The following is an 18,738-nucleotide window of genomic DNA, read 5'->3' as shown; positions in this document are numbered from 1 at the left end:
TGGTTTTCACAACATAATTACTAATAGTCAAATTGGATCTTTGGACCTCGCCCTATTATACCAAAATTGAATCTCAGAACTTTGTATAAAAAACTTTGTGAATGCTGATTATAAACTAATATACCAAATATATTTATTTGGTATAATCAATGTAATTGTAAAAAGTATACAAAAAATGTATAGAATTTAATATCAAAAATAATATAAGAATGTCGAGTAGTAAAGAGTTCAAAATAAATACAATAATGTAAATAATAGAATAATGCTTTAGCGAATTCGTTTAGAAGTTACACGATATTTATTGTTAATAGTTACCTACCTGAGTTAATTTTTTATATTCTAATATTTATCATCATTACGAGCTATAATAGAAAAAGATTAAGATATCTATTGAATAACAGTAGCAGTTTTACAAATATAATCTTCAGCTTAGGTCTTAAAATATTGACCAATCCCTTATAAAATCAAGTTCAAAGCATATCAAGTATCAGATATCAAAAAGAATTTTCATCAAAGGCTTTCTTTCGTTAGAACATTCTGCCCATTGTGGCGGCGAAAACATTTGTTTGAATTTCCCCAGGTACGAGATCCGGCAACACGCCCAAGGGAAAGGTCATTATTATATAAGGCTATTAATATCGTCATCAAGGACGACTTTGGAATTATGCGCACATTATTCAAAGGACTTTTTGTTCCAGTATTATTAAACTGGAAATAATGTTTTTTTTTTGTTTCAGTCCTATTGCTAGAATCTGGATGTTGGAAGAGATCCATTAATTTTTGTAAAAAACGTAATGATCAAGAATATATATATGGTAACATATAGTTGCCATATTCGGAGTTGCTTACGGAGAGAGAAAATAAAATAATATAATTGTCATGGCATATCGATTTCATAAATTGATTCAATTTTTGAATATTTTTTAATACCTTTCTAAGAAGATAGGAGAAATATAGGAGAGTGATGTGGCGATCATGAGTTGCCCAGGAGTCGGAATTAGTTTTGGAGTGGAAAAAAAATTATACATATATATACAGTGGCGTCGGAAGCAAAATTTTGATGGGTGGGCTCGCGAGCCTGTGTGGTCTTGTTTCTTTCTTTAGATTATCACTCCAGTTAATAGCTTGGTTTATCACAGTGTAATAGTGTAGTGTATTTTTGTATAATTAATTCTGTAAATACTTATATATAAGTTCTATAACTTTATATTATTTTCCTTCTACATCATATAAAATCTTTTAGTTTTTCCACTGAGTGACGGTCTCGATGAAGACCGAAACGTATGGATAAATAAAGTATTTCAAAACTACTTTAGTTTTTTTTACTTGGTGTTACTGCCCGATTATAAATAACTCATCAACATATATATATATATATATATATATATATATATATATATATATATATATATATTGAAATGAATAGAACACCCAATGCGTCGAATGTAAAGAATTTATTTTAATTTTTTATACGTTTCGAGACTAGATATGTCTCATCATTCAGCAGATCAGGAAAAACACACTATACTAACACATTTTACAACACCACAATCACATGATACTACTGTAGGAAAGCAAAAATAATTTATGAAAAGACCAAAAAAGGTAAAAGTAAAATTGTATGAAACACATACACATATTTTCGCATTTTGCTTTACTTTATTACTTTGTATGTAATTATTTAACAATACAAACTATTTCTACTTATTGAGAAAATGATTTAGAAATTTGTTTCATGTTTAAAAAATTCATTTGATTGGCATTGGATATAGAATATTTAGCAATTTGATCTTAAATTGAAGAGTGCACATATGAACTACAATATGGAAATGTACTTTAGAAATTATAATTGCCAAAAACCAACTAATATATGGTACGAGATTATGAAAATTATAGACTAAATTATTGAAGCAATTATGTTGTGTGGAAAAATTAATTGTGATGTTTTTTATCGCAGATACTATATTATTTTTTTCTGAATTTCTTATACTGAGTAAAAAACTGCAATTTCCAATACGTACAGCTTATGCTAAGACCATAAATGGATCACAAAGACAGGACATCAAATAGGATATTAAAAAATATAGGATGGAATATTAAAAAATTAGGAATTTTTGAATTAAAGACGTGGGTACTGGACAATGTCATCTATATATAATGGACATAAATTGCATAAAATGTGAATCATCCCATCTACAGACTATACATAGTAAACGAAGTTTTTTCATCAAAATTCTACAATTAAGCAAATTGTAGCGTTTCTTAAAAGCAAATGCGTAGAGAATCCAATAAATACGACTTAATTACATGATTTCATGCTGAGGTTACCTATCTTAACGCAGTAAATTTAATCAAAGCAGATAACATAAATAGGTTACAACTACCGTACATGCAAACTATTCTCTGTTCTCTGGTCTTTATTTTAAAAATACATCGCAATGTAATGGATTTTATAAGAACTTTGATAACTTGACGAGTTTAAATAGGTATTCTTCAAGGAATCATTTTGTGACATGATATTATTTTCCGAACTATTTTAAGTAACCGTCGATAAAGGTGATGGTGAGCTCAAAGAGAATATATGAAAACATTTTATAAAATTCATGAACACGTATTTTATTAACGTCTATTGACTGAACTACATTCTGCGGAGTAGCATACTTTTCAAATATTTACAACCAGTGAATAATTCAAGAAGATATTTCAGTTTTATACACTGGCAGAAAAATAAAACAGGGAAATATCAAAAATTAAGTTGCGGGAAATTTTATAGACTATTTTTGAAAGGAAACCGCGCTATATGAAAGGTGAAAGAAAATCGATGCATACATTTTTGGTTAAATTTTTACACCAATAAATAAAACGCATGTAATGTAATGAAAAAATTAAATATGCTATTACTCATATCATATTGCTGTATGAAATATAGTATGACAACTTTACTCAATTTTCAACGACTGGACAAAATTAATTAAAATGATATAAATATATAAATATTTTTTTACAAAAATAATTCATAAGGAAGTATTTTGTACCGTATGTGAAATTTTGTTATATTATCCGTTATTTCTGTTGTGAATACACATCTGTAACTCTTTAAACATTGATTTACTATATGGTATACTACTTTTATCGACAATTTTATACATTGTTTAAATAATTTTGAAATATACATATATTAATAGCTACCAATCGATGTTATTTGCAAAATATTTATTATGCTAATTAATTAATTGGTAGTTTCAGCATTAAATATTTTATTTATTTATTCACAAGCTCTAATCAATAATAACCTTATAATTTCCAGCTATTGTTCAATCAAAATTTGATTAAATTGAACTAGTCTTAAAAATCGAACTAATATTTTTGTCTGTATTCCAATTACAATCTACCTATTTCAATGAAGACAATTACTTTTTTTACAAATGGAATTTGGAAGGCAACTCATTATATTTTTACATACTGAAAATAATTTTTTTAATTTAACTAATAGCCCAGGAAAGCTCGGAAAGACTACTTTTATTAAGAAAAATATGTTTGATTTATAATTTCTAGTAAAAATGAACATCAATACTGCTTGATGAGGTTGCACGAAATCTTGTAATGTCTTGTAATCTTGTGGTTGCAAGGAAAAGACTGGACATATCTATTCAAACAAACATAATACATTATTCATAATAATGTAATAACTTTATCATAAAATGTTACAAATTAAATTTAAATGTATCAAATTATAAAACTTTTGACTGTTGTTTTTTCGAATTTCAATAGTAAAAAATCACAAGCAGGAACAAACACCGATATGCATAATTTATATCTTTAATTGTATATTTTATTTCATATTCCATTTTCTTATTCTAGAAGATATTTTTTGCAGAGTACAAAATAATTGTCTGCTAAACGTTTCGGAATAATTTCAATTTAACTGTCTGCATTCACAATCCATTACTTTCTGAGTATACAAATTTATGCAAACTCGTTCATTACAGTTTTTTCGAGAGCTTGAAACTCATGGAGATAAATATTGTATCGTCAACAAAACAGAACTTTACTGAACAAATTCATTGCACTGTAACAGCAAACAAAGTTTGGGAAAAATACTCTCTCATTGTCAGTATGGCAATTGGAGAAACACGGCTGTTATATGTTAAATATAAATATTTTTTATGAGAAAATAATCATTGTATGAGCAAAATATCAACCAATGTCTCTATACAAATCGATTTGTGATCGATATAATCAAATTTAACAATATGAATAAAGTTATTTTTAGTTTATTTAGACAATCTTGCGCGCAATTTGATAGATTAATCAGCTGCAAATGAATACATCTGACAATGGTCTACGACTGTAATGAATAATATGAATATAGTCGCCTACGTTCCGGGTCCACGTCTAACAGTTTTTTTTTTAGTTTTGGCCACGATATAATCATTATTCAATCAGTAGATATAAAATTCAGCAGAATTTAATCTTTATATTCGGTTATGAAAAGCTACAAATCTACAGGGAGCGCCATTTATATGTGGTCAATAGAAGTGCTGAATAACTTAAACAATTTTCAATGAATTTTGATAAACTTTTTTTGTATTATCAAATTTGAAGCCTTACAATTTTTCCCAGATATGTTTAGAAAACAATGTCGATCAAATGACCTCCTTCATTGCGGAAACAAAACTTCAATATTTTCATATTAATGATGCACCCTGTATCTGGACCATCAGCTAAATAATAAACTTCATATAAACTAAAGCAAGTACAGAAAATTGTTCTTTAACATCATAACATATATGTAATATATTTTGAATATAAAAGTTTTCTTAGTTAGAAGAAAAATGGTTCAGGCCATATAATATAGATGAGCATCAAAATAATAACGGATCAAAAATTTATCTCTATAAAAATAATGAATATTTGTGATTTAAAAAACTGATGATTATTCGTTTTCTAATTGGAATTTAAATAATTTAATAAACTCAATGAATCCACCACTATTTTTATCCAGTCTTCATACAAATAAATAAAAATTAATGACCGTATGAATAAAAATCACTGACCAAACCGAATTTTCAAGTGCATTAGCATTTATCACTATTTTTTACGACAGAATAATAAACACGCAATATGAATTATTATTTCCATATAAAATTTAAAATATATCGCTAAATACTTTATAAATTATCTTGGTTAAAAAACGGTCATACACTAGATAAATAGATAGTCATAACGACATATAATATATAAATAGATGGTCATCAATAATGAATAATAGCTAGTCTAAATAATTAATGATGGGTTAAAAATAAATGAAATCGATCTTTATAAAATTAGTATTTGCTAAGCGATATAGCTGCTGATTTTTTAGTTGTTCACTCATTTGTTTGAAAGTCATTACAGTCATTGGAAAATAAATGTAAAAAAATACAAAAAAAAAGTGCGCGTAAGGTTCCCACGCGATTGAAGTAAAACTTATTTGCTACTGTGTAAGATGGCATTCAAGTAGAAATAAATACGTCATATAACAATTTTGAATAATGTTTGTTAGTAATATGGTAACACTCGTGATGCACACATTTATTAGTGTCAACCATTATACACATTTATATAATGATGAATTATAAATTACATATATTATTTATAATGGCATTAAAAATATGTATAATATTTAAAAACAATGATGTAATTAAAGTCATACTTTAAATTTGATATGACCGGTTTGTCATTGTAATTAGCATTTAGGACTTGAACCTTCTATATTATTTGTTCACACATTTGTTGGATTATGTTGTATTATGTAGGTAACATCGCCTAAACAAATATTGTTTTCGCAACTTCACTCATCATGTAATTGTGTTTGAATAACTTCATGTAATTAAAATTAACATACATTCATTGACTGGTAGTATTTTTTTTACTTTTTCGCTGGCGATATAATCTCATTCTTTGAACAGTTCTAATATCTGTCTTGCCTAAAAAATATTTACATTACATTTTAATAACTTCAAAGGTTTGTAAAAACTACGAATAATATAGAAATAATTTCTAATCAATGAAGTTACGTTTTTTATTTTACGTTTTATTATTTTCAAGAAACAAGGTAAAATATTCCTCTAACTCAGGCATTTTTCATTAAATCCATATTTGTACTACGATGTAACTTTAAAATGTTTATTTATCTATGCTGATTTTCTTGTTGATATCGGTACGCCGAAATACAACGTTGTCGCCGGTACGCATACAACAACAGATCTCTATTCACATACGCGACGACTAACCACAATCAACCCGTATAGAAATGATATCATTGAGAGCTATTGACAAATCATTGGCACTCGACTCTTATCTTATCTGCCGTAACGCACTTCCGTTGCATTTGTGCGGATTTACACTCTAGTTGGGCCTAAAAAAGTTTTACTTCAAAATATCAAAATCGATACATTTAATGAATTCACCACTGTTTTAATCCGGTTAATAATTCTGGCTCTGGAAAAATACGCCGACGTCATGGTGAAAATTAAGACGACGCGACGCGACCTGTGAAAAGTCAACGGGTCGATGCGTCAGAGGAACATTTCGGAACGATGAATTTTGAATAACACCAGACTCTCAAATTAGATTATGTAATAGTACACATTTATGGGACAATTAAAATTAATTAAAGATATTAATTTAACACATTTATGTAATATAAACTGGAAAGATTTGGTTGTAGATATATATAATTAGAAGTGGATTTAATTACGTTTCTCGGGCCGAATGCAGTTGGTCGCATATATAATGAAGCAAGGACAAATATGTATGTTTCACGCATTCTCTTATAACTATTTCATAACGTTTAATGTCTGAACACTTGAAAATGAGTAATTGTACTCAAAAGACTACTAAACAATAATAAAATACACACGCTATATATTTGCATATGCGTATAATAGTAATATATATATATATATATATATATATATAATATATATTATATATATAGAGGCATATACATATATTTAAAACTAAAGTATTCCAGGGCGTAACGCTTAAGTAGTGATAATAATAACTTGAAAATATAAATCAAAAATATCTTTCCAATTAAAAATAGCTAATTTTCGGGTACTGCAATGTGAAATGGCACTAGGAAATCTCTCAATATTCTTCCTTCAATCGAGTTAGAGTTTAACTCAGTTCACGTACCCGTCACACGTACCTGGCAGTACTAGCAATTATTATTATGAATTAATAAATTAAACATTCCAGATAAAAAAAAATCCGACAAGATTTTCATATGCGACCACCTATTTTCATTTTTAACATATTGCTCGTTTTTCAGAGAAGTTATTTATTCAATTACCACAAAATATTGTTATTTTAAACAATAATAGTGAATTTCTTTATTAAATTTCAAAATTCATTATTATTTGATTATTATCATTATTATAATACAAGTTGTGCATTTTATTACCAAATACAAAAAAATATGAAAAAAAATAACTTTGTTGCCGAATGTAAATTGTTATGAATATATATAACTTTACTGAGATAATGATGATTTAGGTTTATCTATCATAATTTGTATGGGGCTGGTTTGAATAAAAATAAAAAAGCTAGGTGTAAGTGGCATTTTGTTTTAAAGTAAGTTGCATATGTATAAGAAGCTGCTATATGTGAATAACCAACCTTAACCAGAATTGTATTTGCGCAACTTTTAAAATGACGATCAAAATATTTTGACTTAACTTATATGAAAATATAATGAGCAACATTATACCAAACTTTAAGGAATTTTCATAATTAAACCACTTATCGCAGTCCTATAATAGTTCAGTATGCTCGTTAAAACCATGAATTATATCAAAATACAAAGTTTCATTAAAATCGTCAAAAAAGTTTTTAATGATGGTCGGTCATTAATTTTAATAATGCTCCGTAGATTATGCCATATCGAATTTCAAGGAATGGCTTTGAAATTTGTCCAAGATTTTTTGCGGCAAAAATGTTTGCATTTTTGTACTAATTCTAAAAAAATGGCTAGGTCGATCGTCTAGCAAAGCTGAACAACGCTAGTCCTTATGGAGTTTCGTTGAATTGCTTTCACATTTTTAAGTTGTTTTAGCCATTTATGAGGAAACGTCGACAAAAGGTCAAATTTAGGCTGACATACACATTATACACGTAACTTTTCTAAGTGTTGTATCCAACGATTCGGAATGACTAGAAACATCGCAAATAAATAAACTCTAACAAAGTACCAAGTAAGTATCAATGAAGACTACTATCAACTCGAGAGTACAAAATTTCATTAACATTGTCAAAAAAGTTTTTAGTGATGGTCGGTCATTAGGAAGGCTTAGCCGATCGTTCCATATCGAATTTCTTGGAATGGCTTCGAAAATTTCAAAATTTGTTAAAAAAAAAAATGCGGCAAACATTTTTGTATTTTTCTGCTAATTCGAAAGAAACTGCTAAGCTAATCGTCTCGCAAAACTAATCAATGCGAGTTCTTTTATCAAATGACAGTTTTATCAAATAACTTTCAAATTTTTTAAGTCGGTTCGGTTAAAGAAATGTTGAAGAGAGGTCAAATTTAGGCGCACCTACACATACTTTTTGTAATTGTGGTATCAAATGATTCAGAATGACCGGAAACATTGCAAAAACAAAATTAGCAAATAGAAATTATAGCAAAAAAATAAACTCCCCATTCTTCTTGAAGGAGTAAGAAAAAAACTAGGCTTGATATAATTATCAAAATTTGATCTTCTAGAAACCCCGCCTAATTAAATTTTTAGCGATGTTTCATCGGTCGTGTCAACAGCCCGTGTTCGTTATCTAGGTGTAACTGTATTAGGTCATATCTAAAGTCATATTCCGCAAACGCACCTAAAGTGAAATCTATTTTGCATAGTTAGTGGCGAGACCCCGATCACGCGAACCTTCGTGTTACGACCCCGTCGATCCGTGTGAATCCTCTCCTAAAGACAACTCATTCATTCACGCATTATTATATAATTCTGCAAAGACTTCTTGAGGCCAATTACACTACACACAGTACTACACTTCAGCGAACAATTAATGACATTGTAACTACATTCGTAATGAAGAGGAAAAATCGAACGCATTTACCGTAATAGGCGAGTTTAAAAGTCAATTAGTGGAATTGTGGGCAATTTGCGCACCAGTTGTATTTCACTTTGCGTTTGAGAAATTTTTAGTATTTTCATATTAATGGTAAGAATAAAATTTACTTATTTATAACATTATTATAATGATGATTTCCAAATTAAACAAAGCAGTTTTTCAAATGAAAAAATTCATCTCAGTTGTTCTGTAGAAATACAAACACGGAAAAAAATAAGCAAAGTAGTTGGTGTAAAAGACTTTGCTAACACACTAATAACACATACGTTTGTCTAATAAGCTAATTTGATATCATAATAATGAAAAAAATTATTCAAAATGTAAGAATAATGAGAATTTTTTTTTTTTTTTTGAACAGCAATCAGAACCCAATAGTCCTGTAAGCTGTTGTGCTGATTTGACTTAATACTAGTCTGTTTGACAGATGGCAACCCAATCAGTTGTCACATCTTTTTATGATAGATTATTATTACAATTTCTGTAATAAGGCAAGTATTTTTATTGGTGCAGCAATGCCGGGTGAGGGCTATTTTCACTTGGAAACATATTACTATCTATATTTTTAAGTGAAAATCGTTATCACTGCTGCCAGACAACAGGCTGCTCGATGTGAGTATCGAACCCGGGACCTCTGAAACAATTCCCGTCGCAGAATAATGAGAATAAAAATAATGTGTATATATTAGGTTGTCAAATATCTCCCTTCCGCTTTTTTGCTCTTGGTTTATAATACAAAAAGGCGGAAGGGAGATATTTGACAACCTTATAAAAATATTAATACTATTATGAAACTTTGAAAATATAAATAATTGATATTGAATATAACATTTGTTTAATAAGCTAATTTGGGATCATAATAATAAGTAATTTTATTTGAAATGTAATAATAATGAAAACAAAAATGATTTGTATTTCAAAAAGTTAATATTATTATTAATCTATGAAAATATAAATAATTGATATTGAATATTAACTATTAACAAAAATCTGAAGTAATATTTACTATCCGTATAAATATTATTTGGAATGAATAAATAAAAAATAAATGAATAATTTAAATATAGTACTTAAAAAATCTAGTAACTTTTACTTCAATTCCGCAATATGTATGAAGCCCACGTCTAAATCAAAGGCTGACTATTAATTTTCTTTTTTTATATTTAAATACTGATTATTAATATGTGTTCAAAAAGCTGTTGTAATGTAAATTCATTAATATTATGTTTCTAGACAACCCAGAGGTTGACCATTTTCTTTCTGGCGAGATCGCATTATATATATATTTCTTATTGTGATGTAAAAATTGCATATAGCCATGTCCCAAAATACTATTTTCACTTGCCATATTTTAGATCTCTAATCTCACGTGAAAATCTGATGTCACTGACGCTTGATAAAAGCTAGCTTAATTTAGATATATTAAGCCATGTAAATGGCTATTTTTGTGAATAACGGAAGCCGATTTATATTAAAAAAAAGAACCACAAAAAGCCATTGGCAATTCCAATTAATATATTTTAACAAAAAAACATTATGTGATTAGATTATAGATGAAGAAAACAAATACAAAGGATCTATTTTTTTATAAAAATACAAATCAAACTTTAAATTCACCCAATTCAAGAAGTTAATCAAAAATGTCTATTGCAGATTTAAGGGATTAACATATTTATTTAACACTAGATAATTTCTAACAGGGAATTAACTTCAACACAGAAATGCCTCGTACAATTTTTGATAAATATTAAAATCAAATTTTAAATATAACTAGCATTCAAATTCACTATAAGTTCATAAATACAAACCAACTCGAAGATTGAACAAAAAAAAAGTGACCATCAGAATGATTGACCCAAGATTTAATAAGAACGATGATTTTACAGAAATATTTTCAATTGTTTATTTAAAATAGTTTTAAAAAATTGCTTCGATGATAAATTAGGTCATATCCACTTCAACAAGTAGACGTGCTTTACAAAATACTAAATGCAAATATTTTTATATAAGCAAATAAACATATTTCTTGTCAGATCATTTTCAATACTTGTTCTATGAATGTACAATTTAATATGCAAAAAAAACTCCACGGTTCAACTATTAATCGGTAGCATCAAACAAACGGTTATCAAAACGTATTGATGCAACATCAATTTATTTTTTATTGAAATATTTTTGAAAGTATTAAGACTCATTACGTTAGATAATAATACGCAAATTTAGAACCATAAGTCATATTCATTTGACATATGCAATAGAAATTCGCAAGTTTGACATTTATGATTTCGAGTATACAATTTATCATATTACAAGATAAAATCATTCGGCAATAAACTTTTTACTTTGCACGACTCTTTCTAAATAGACTACACTCACAAAAATTAAATTATACGTTCACTAAAAATAATAATTTATACGAGAAAGCTTATTTTGCATTGTAAAGACAATATGTTTCAAACTGCAGGGATTGCAGGGATTGGCGAAAAATGACGTATTATGTAAGAAATTGTATCCCATGATCGTTTAAACCGATTTCTACTATAATAATACAGATGTGTGTAAATATGTAACTTCTAAATTAAGTTAATAAAATATACCACATAAAAAATTTAAGAGGGTCAGCGTCATTGTCGTTTGTCACACATGTCATATAATTTGGCTTAACAAGGAAATTTCTGAGTAATTACTATGAGATATCATACTCGCAGATGCAATATTAACAACGAGGTTAAAAAAAGTTAGAAATTTACATAACTGCAGTTTGGTCAAAACTTTATTCTGGTTTAAAACTAAAATCGACCGAAGTTTTTTTTAACTATTACGTTTAAAGATTAAGATTAAAACTACTACGTTTCATCCTAACCTAGCATTTTTTCTCGATATGGCAACCTAGCGGTCAACCAGTCTTTTTAATGTTGGAAATTTGACATACTGCTTGACATCGAACGAGCCGAGATTGGGATCGTACACGAGACTAGTTTGTGCTAGGTATGTTCTTAACCATTGCACGTCGTAAAAAGAAATCACTATAGATTGAACATAACTAGTCATTTAGACAAATAATCAAAATTTGTAGAAATAAGTAAAAATACTTTAACTGCCCATCCAAATCAATTAGCCCAAAATCTTTTCGCTTTAAAATTTTCAAAAGGCCAAAAAGAACACATCCACTAGAACTCTGCTGAAGGTATTTGTTTACACAAACATTCTTACTTAATTATATTTTGCATTTAAAACAAAAGTAAAAGTGGTAACTTCTACTCATGGCTATTTATTTATTAAATTTGTTAGACGTCCACTAAGGACATTTGTAACCATTATATAAATTATACAGTAAAAAAATACTCACAAATTTATACGTCTCTGTGGGGATGCACAAGTACAATTCCTGACAGTTTGGACAGGTATAATGCAATGATTTGATAAACTACATATGATAACATATTCCATCAACAATTATAATGTAATCGAGTTCGTAGAATGCCACTGAGTAAACATTGCCGTCCACAATCGACGCCCGCAGACCATTTGAAAATAATTCTGGCCACGACGGTAAATCAGTATTTGTATATTTACTGACCGATACTATGTTAATTGTCAGCTTACGATAAAAATCATACAAATATTGAATCGATTTATGCAAATGCTATTTTAATAAGAATATTGGCATAGATACAAAACAAACATTATGCATTGTGTCATTGATGATTCACACAGGGATTAAAAATCTTGACATTAGAATTGTAATGCAACATATAATTGTTAAAGAATGATAATGGAAATTTACAATTTTCGGGACCCTTCATTTTTTTTTTTTTTTTTTTTTTTGAACAGCAATCAGAACCTTAAGTCCTATGAGCTGTTGGGCTGAAACTTCTACTTTACTTCGTATTTTTTTTAGATGGTAACCCAATGATTAATCCATCCATATTTGATGATATTGTTATTAGAATTAATCTAATAGGGCTGACATTTTATTGGTGCAGCAATGCCAAGCAAGGGCTAGCTTCACTTAGAAACATATTCTTTATGGCATTTGAATTGTAATACAAAATATAATTGTTGAAGAATGATTATGTAAGTTTACAACTTTCGGAACCCTTGATGACGTCAAAATATTATATGAAAACTTCGTTGATAGTTTACACGTTTTATATTGAAGTAATAAAATATCAATTGATAAAACAATGGCGGTAATAAATGTTATTGTCTATGCTGTCTACGGTTCCCATACAATTATTTTAACACAATAATACAATATGTGATATGATTATGTTGATATAATTTCAAAGATACTTAGAACTAAGTAATTTTATTTAACGAAATATTAATTATATATACGAAACACTAAGCTGAAAATGTTATTCTACATAATTTGATAGGATTAAAAATTCACTGTATTCGAATGTAAACTCAAAACAAATTATTCTTGTAATCAGTTGACATCAGAAATTACGTAGTTGTACTCGTATATGTTATTTTCTATCATTTTATCTATGCATTAAGAAATAATGACAAAATAACACAGTCAATCATCAATATTCATAAATTTTTCTATCTAAAATTGATCAAGTAAAATCAATATCAAAAGCAATTTGTATGCCATTAAATTTAAAGCCAGTTTCTCATCATTTGTGGATCAGCAGTTCGGTGATTGTGTACGGACAATGTCTACAAAAGGGCACGTGGAACTGTCTGATAATACACAACAAATAATAATAATAGAGAGGAATTATAATGATCGATAGACACGACACGGATGTCAAAACTCCTAGCGTCACAGCGCTCTAGGTCAGTTACCTCAAACCCCCTAAACGCATATCGAGGGCAGTGTAACAGAATCACTAGGAAAGTGACAAGTAATGAATTTCAGAAAAAACCTTAAATAACAACTTGACGTAATTAAAATTTGACTTACATTGAGACATGTCAGCAAAAGACGATTTGACCGTCTTTGTGTGTTGTATTATGATGTCTGTTTTTAATCTTCATGAGCTCTCGCAAATCTGGATCTGTTTATCATTCTCGAGCACGTTTGATCCGTTAGATCTCTTACGATACACTGACCACCGCCACATATTATCGCCGATGCTTATTTAAAAATAATTCAAATTTGGTGAAAACAGTAATCGAACGCGCCTAACTTGCACATCACGATAACTTTTCGCCTAGGATATTTTTTATTCGATCGGTATATCCTTGCTCCCGGTGCTAAAGGAAAGCAGCTGTTTTGGCTTTTGCAGGAACGCGAAACACGTTGCGTACTGCGAGTCGTCGCGACGTCGTCGATACGATTCGGCTAGGCGAGATGACGCGTGCGCGGACCCGCCGCCCACGCGACCGAAGGGCCGTAGGAGTCGCACTCCTGGAACTAGCCGCGTAGCAGCGTATCGGACTACGCGCTCCGGACCCGAGAACAATCGCATGGCTGCAATCAGTGAACCTTTGCGATAATTTTTAAACAAAACTAGTTGTAAGCAGCATTTTGCCTTAAGGCAAGATGCGTTAACTCTTCAATACGTACAACACACGATCAACTTAAGAATTGGGATCAGATACCTTGGTAAAATATACAACTGTTTATACCGAAAGTAAAATTTTCAAATAATACCATTTTTCAGATACTTATAATATCATTAATTGTATAAATTAAATTAATTTGTTTAACACATTTCATTTCATCTATTTCGGGTTCTAAAAATGTAGTTTTTAATTGTGTTTGTCAACTGTAATCAGTAGCTACCTACATATGCACGAAAAGCATAGATTCTTCGCTTAAGTGCTCGGCGAAATGATAAACTTTACATAACTTTTATAAATCGACCGCTTATCATGTGCATATAATATTTTATGAGCCAATTCAGCCATGAAGTACGCCAATGTTATGGCAAGACTATGTTTCTTATATAAAATGGTACTAAAAACTGTAGAAATGCTATATATTTGCGATCAGGGTTTTACACATAAAATCTAAGTTTTTGCATATATTAACCCTTTCCACTCGGGCATTTCAAAATTTGTATGTATCTTGTCGTCGAAGCGGCGGCATACGAGTGGAAAGGGTTAAAGTGACACATCAGAAAGATGCACTTGTGATAACATTATATTTTTTGACGTTTGTGCGTTTTCTAGGTTAAGTTTTATATCTAAAAAGGCTTGACTGCAAATCAACCACACTGCATTTTGACAGTTTTTAGTACCACTTTATATGAAAAACGCAGCGTAACATACGTAGCTTTTACAGCAGAATCGGCCCATTAGTTTGATTTTTCAGACTACAATATCTATCGTTATACAATGTTTCATCAAAATCGTAAAAAAAATTCAACATTTAATATTTATGAAGAAACAGCCCGGCCGATCTTTACCAAAAACTAATCAATGTGTTCCCCAACCAATATCTTTTGAACAGTTTTTGAATTTATGATTGATTAAAGATTGTGGGCTAAAACGTAGACAAAAAAAATTACACTTTTCAGTAAAATACAAAGAAGCGGCTTGGCCGATTGTCGCGCAAGACTGATTAACCCTAGTTCTTAACAAGTTACATCGAATGGCACTTAAATTTTTGAAATTGACGAGAGGTCAAAAATCGGCTCACATACACACACACAAAATTTTCTAATTTTGGTCTCATTCGATTCAGAGTGAGTTGAAACGTTGAGAAAACATAAAATTAGCAAATCGGATTTTTACGCGAAAACAAATTTCTTTTTCGGGAGGTATTTGTATTGGTCATCTTTATTTGGTTTCATTCGATTCAGAATGAATTGAAACGTCAAGAAAACAAAATTATCAAATCGAATTTTTTCGCGAAAACAAATTTCTCTTTTGAGAAGTTAATAAACAAACAGGTATTTGTATTGGCCAACCGCAAATTAATATCAAACAACTGAAGATGTGTACTAAATAAAATTGACATCTTTATCATTATGAAATATCAATAACATTATAATTACACCGAAATCTTTTATCAATTATGCATTCAATAACAATTTTTAAACAACTTGCGTCAACATCTTTCTAAAAAGTTCCACTAACAGTAATTAATAATTGCACAAAATTTAACATTGAATAAGATAATTACATTAATTATGTTAAATAATTTGCAAAATATACAAATGTCAACATGTTGCAACATGTGTGTTTATATGCATATGTTGAGATAAAGGAGTATGCGTAATGGAAGTTATTGGGTTAAATCAAGATGTTGTGCTTTAAAAGAAGTATATGTAACAAATAAAACAAAATATCATTGATTAGTTTATCAACTTCTCCCTACTCTGTACTGTACTCTGGAGCAGAGCTCGCACGCATGCTCCTTCCTGAAACGTATGTGCATGACAAACTCCGAAACCATACATAAGCTTCAAACATAAATATATAAAATATAAATATATATATATATATATATATATATATATATATATATATAAATACCAGATAGTAGAAAAAAAAAACTAAATTATTTTCATCAACTAAATTAATTGAAAAGACTTCCCTACGTTGCCAGTCTCAATTGGTTGTTCCCTGTGTTGGTCTCACAGTCGGTTTATAGAAAAATGAAATAAAAATAATATACCACATATTAAAATTTTTATAAAATAATGAACAAAAATATTATAAAAAAGGGGAAAAACTAACGTAAAAAAGCACTAATCTGAAAAGAACTGCATAAAAAAATAAATGACAAAAATCAAAATAAATAGAAAACTTTTTACACAAAAATTAATTGAAAAATAAATATATTTCACCTGTTTCACAAAGAGGTTTTGTTTAATTTAATGTGATATTTTTGTTTCTCAAATAATTTATGGTTTTTTATTTCATTTTATTTTTAATTTAAAAATAGTCAAAAAAAATGTTTTTTATTGTATTGTATATACATACGTATGAATATACATACATGTAATTAATAAAATTTTACTTTACATTTACTCGTTCTTTACAGATTTTACGTTACATTTATAATCAACAAATCAGTTCAACAGGATTCGTCAGAATTTTAATTAAAAAAACATATGTAAAAAGAATTCATCAAAACAAAATTGAATCTGAATAAAGTCGGATGTATGGCGCCTTGTCTATCCATTATCAAAAAATAAAATTGAAATTCTTCTAGACAATGTAAAACATCTATTTATGCACTAATGGAGAAATGAAAAAAGTATCTATCTATATATTTATAAAATTATATATAAAATATAATATATTATAAAATAAAATAATTTTTTAAAAAATAATTCAAAAAAGTTGAATTTGACATAAGTCGAGCAATCCGATGAATAAAAGGAAACATTAATATGAATTAAAATTCAGTTGAATAATGTAAAACTCCTTATCTATTCACTTTTAAAAAACTAAATGAAGAAAATAAGATAAATTTTCATAAAAATAAAATTTATTCCAATAGTTTGAATTAAGTCGAGCAAACCAGTGTAAAGTAATCTTAACAAAAAATTGAGATAATTATAAAATTGAAATTCTTTTAGATAATGTATAACATCTACCTATGCTGTAATAAAGAAATGCAAAAAGTATATCAATGATGCCCTTACAAAACAAAACAAATAAAAATATAAAAAAAATAAAAAAAATTAAAAAAAAAATTGAAATTGGAATAAGTCGAGCAATTCGGTAAAAAACGAAATACACGTAATTGATACCAGTCTCAAAAAAAACATTGATAAAATTACAAATTGAAATTCTGTTAGATAACGTATAATATCTATCTATAAAATTGTAAAAACGAACAACAATTATGCCTGGGAGTAATGCTAAACGCTCGCCTTCTAAAACTGCTAATTTAACAAGATCAGAAAGTTCATTTTCAACATCGTTTTCGAGTTAAGTTTTAAGCGTATTACAGAATGCTCTGCGAATACATAATGTTTGTCGTACTTAGCAATTTGTACATCTTTAATCCAACAATGAAGTTTCCATTACAAGTACCGAAATGCCCTAATTTGTCACACGGCCAAGGACGTCAGTTGCACAACTAATGACAATGGATAATTGTTATTTTCATGTTATTGTCAACATTATGAACTAGAAAACTAATGTTTTGTACTCTAGAATTGAAATTATGAAATCCGACCATTATTATTGTACAACTGAAGCGAGGGAATTACATTTAATTAAGATGACCAATTTTGAAATGTCTTAAAACTTAACATAGAAATATGACGACTTAATAATGATTTCTCACATCTATGTGGAAATGCAGTTTTTTAAGCAATAGAATTATAATATATATTTGTAATGAATGAAAAAAAAAATTGCTGATATTATATAGAAGTATTAACATTAGTTTGTCCACTTTTCTCCATAATTTCAAGATCTTAACGAAAAATTGCATTTTTCTTTTAATTACCCTATGTTTCATAAAATATAAGACCAATGTTATTACCGATCTTCTAACAAAAAAACTGGTAGATGTAAGATTAAACCTTACAAAACAGTTGCCAAATGATCATGATAATTATAAATATTCATTAACATGTATTATTATTTTAAATTCATAGCGTTTAAACTTAATGGGTATTTTACTTTTAAATATTTAATATTAAACTATAGTACAGTTAGAAATTTATAAAAAAATCGATATCCATAACA

The 18,738-nt window shown here is 28.6% G+C and overlaps 2 protein-coding genes across 2 annotated transcripts in view; one reads left to right on the top strand and one right to left on the bottom strand.

Annotated features, from left to right (window-relative positions):
• Positions 1–12,635, bottom strand: part of LOC113378339 (putative thiamine transporter SLC35F3) — a 56,813-nt gene extending 44,178 nt beyond the window's left edge. The window contains exon 1 of the mRNA XM_026618877.1: positions 12,473–12,635. The gene's annotated coding sequence lies outside the window, so the exon portion shown is untranslated. The remainder of the gene's footprint in view (positions 1–12,472) is intronic.
• LOC113376308 (A disintegrin and metalloproteinase with thrombospondin motifs 9-like) overlaps positions 1–18,738 on the top strand; it is a 490,112-nt gene that overhangs the window by 399,056 nt on the left and 72,318 nt on the right. The window lies entirely within an intron of this gene.

This window comes from Ctenocephalides felis, unplaced genomic scaffold (assembly GCF_003426905.1).
Source record: "Ctenocephalides felis isolate EL2017-DRISC unplaced genomic scaffold, ASM342690v1 CF-g0.4_SCAFFOLD_01886, whole genome shotgun sequence".
In the NCBI taxonomy this organism is placed as follows: domain Eukaryota; kingdom Metazoa; phylum Arthropoda; class Insecta; order Siphonaptera; family Pulicidae; genus Ctenocephalides; species Ctenocephalides felis.
Note: the sequence above shows the minus strand (reverse complement) of the source record. Positions and strands in the feature narration are given on the sequence as shown.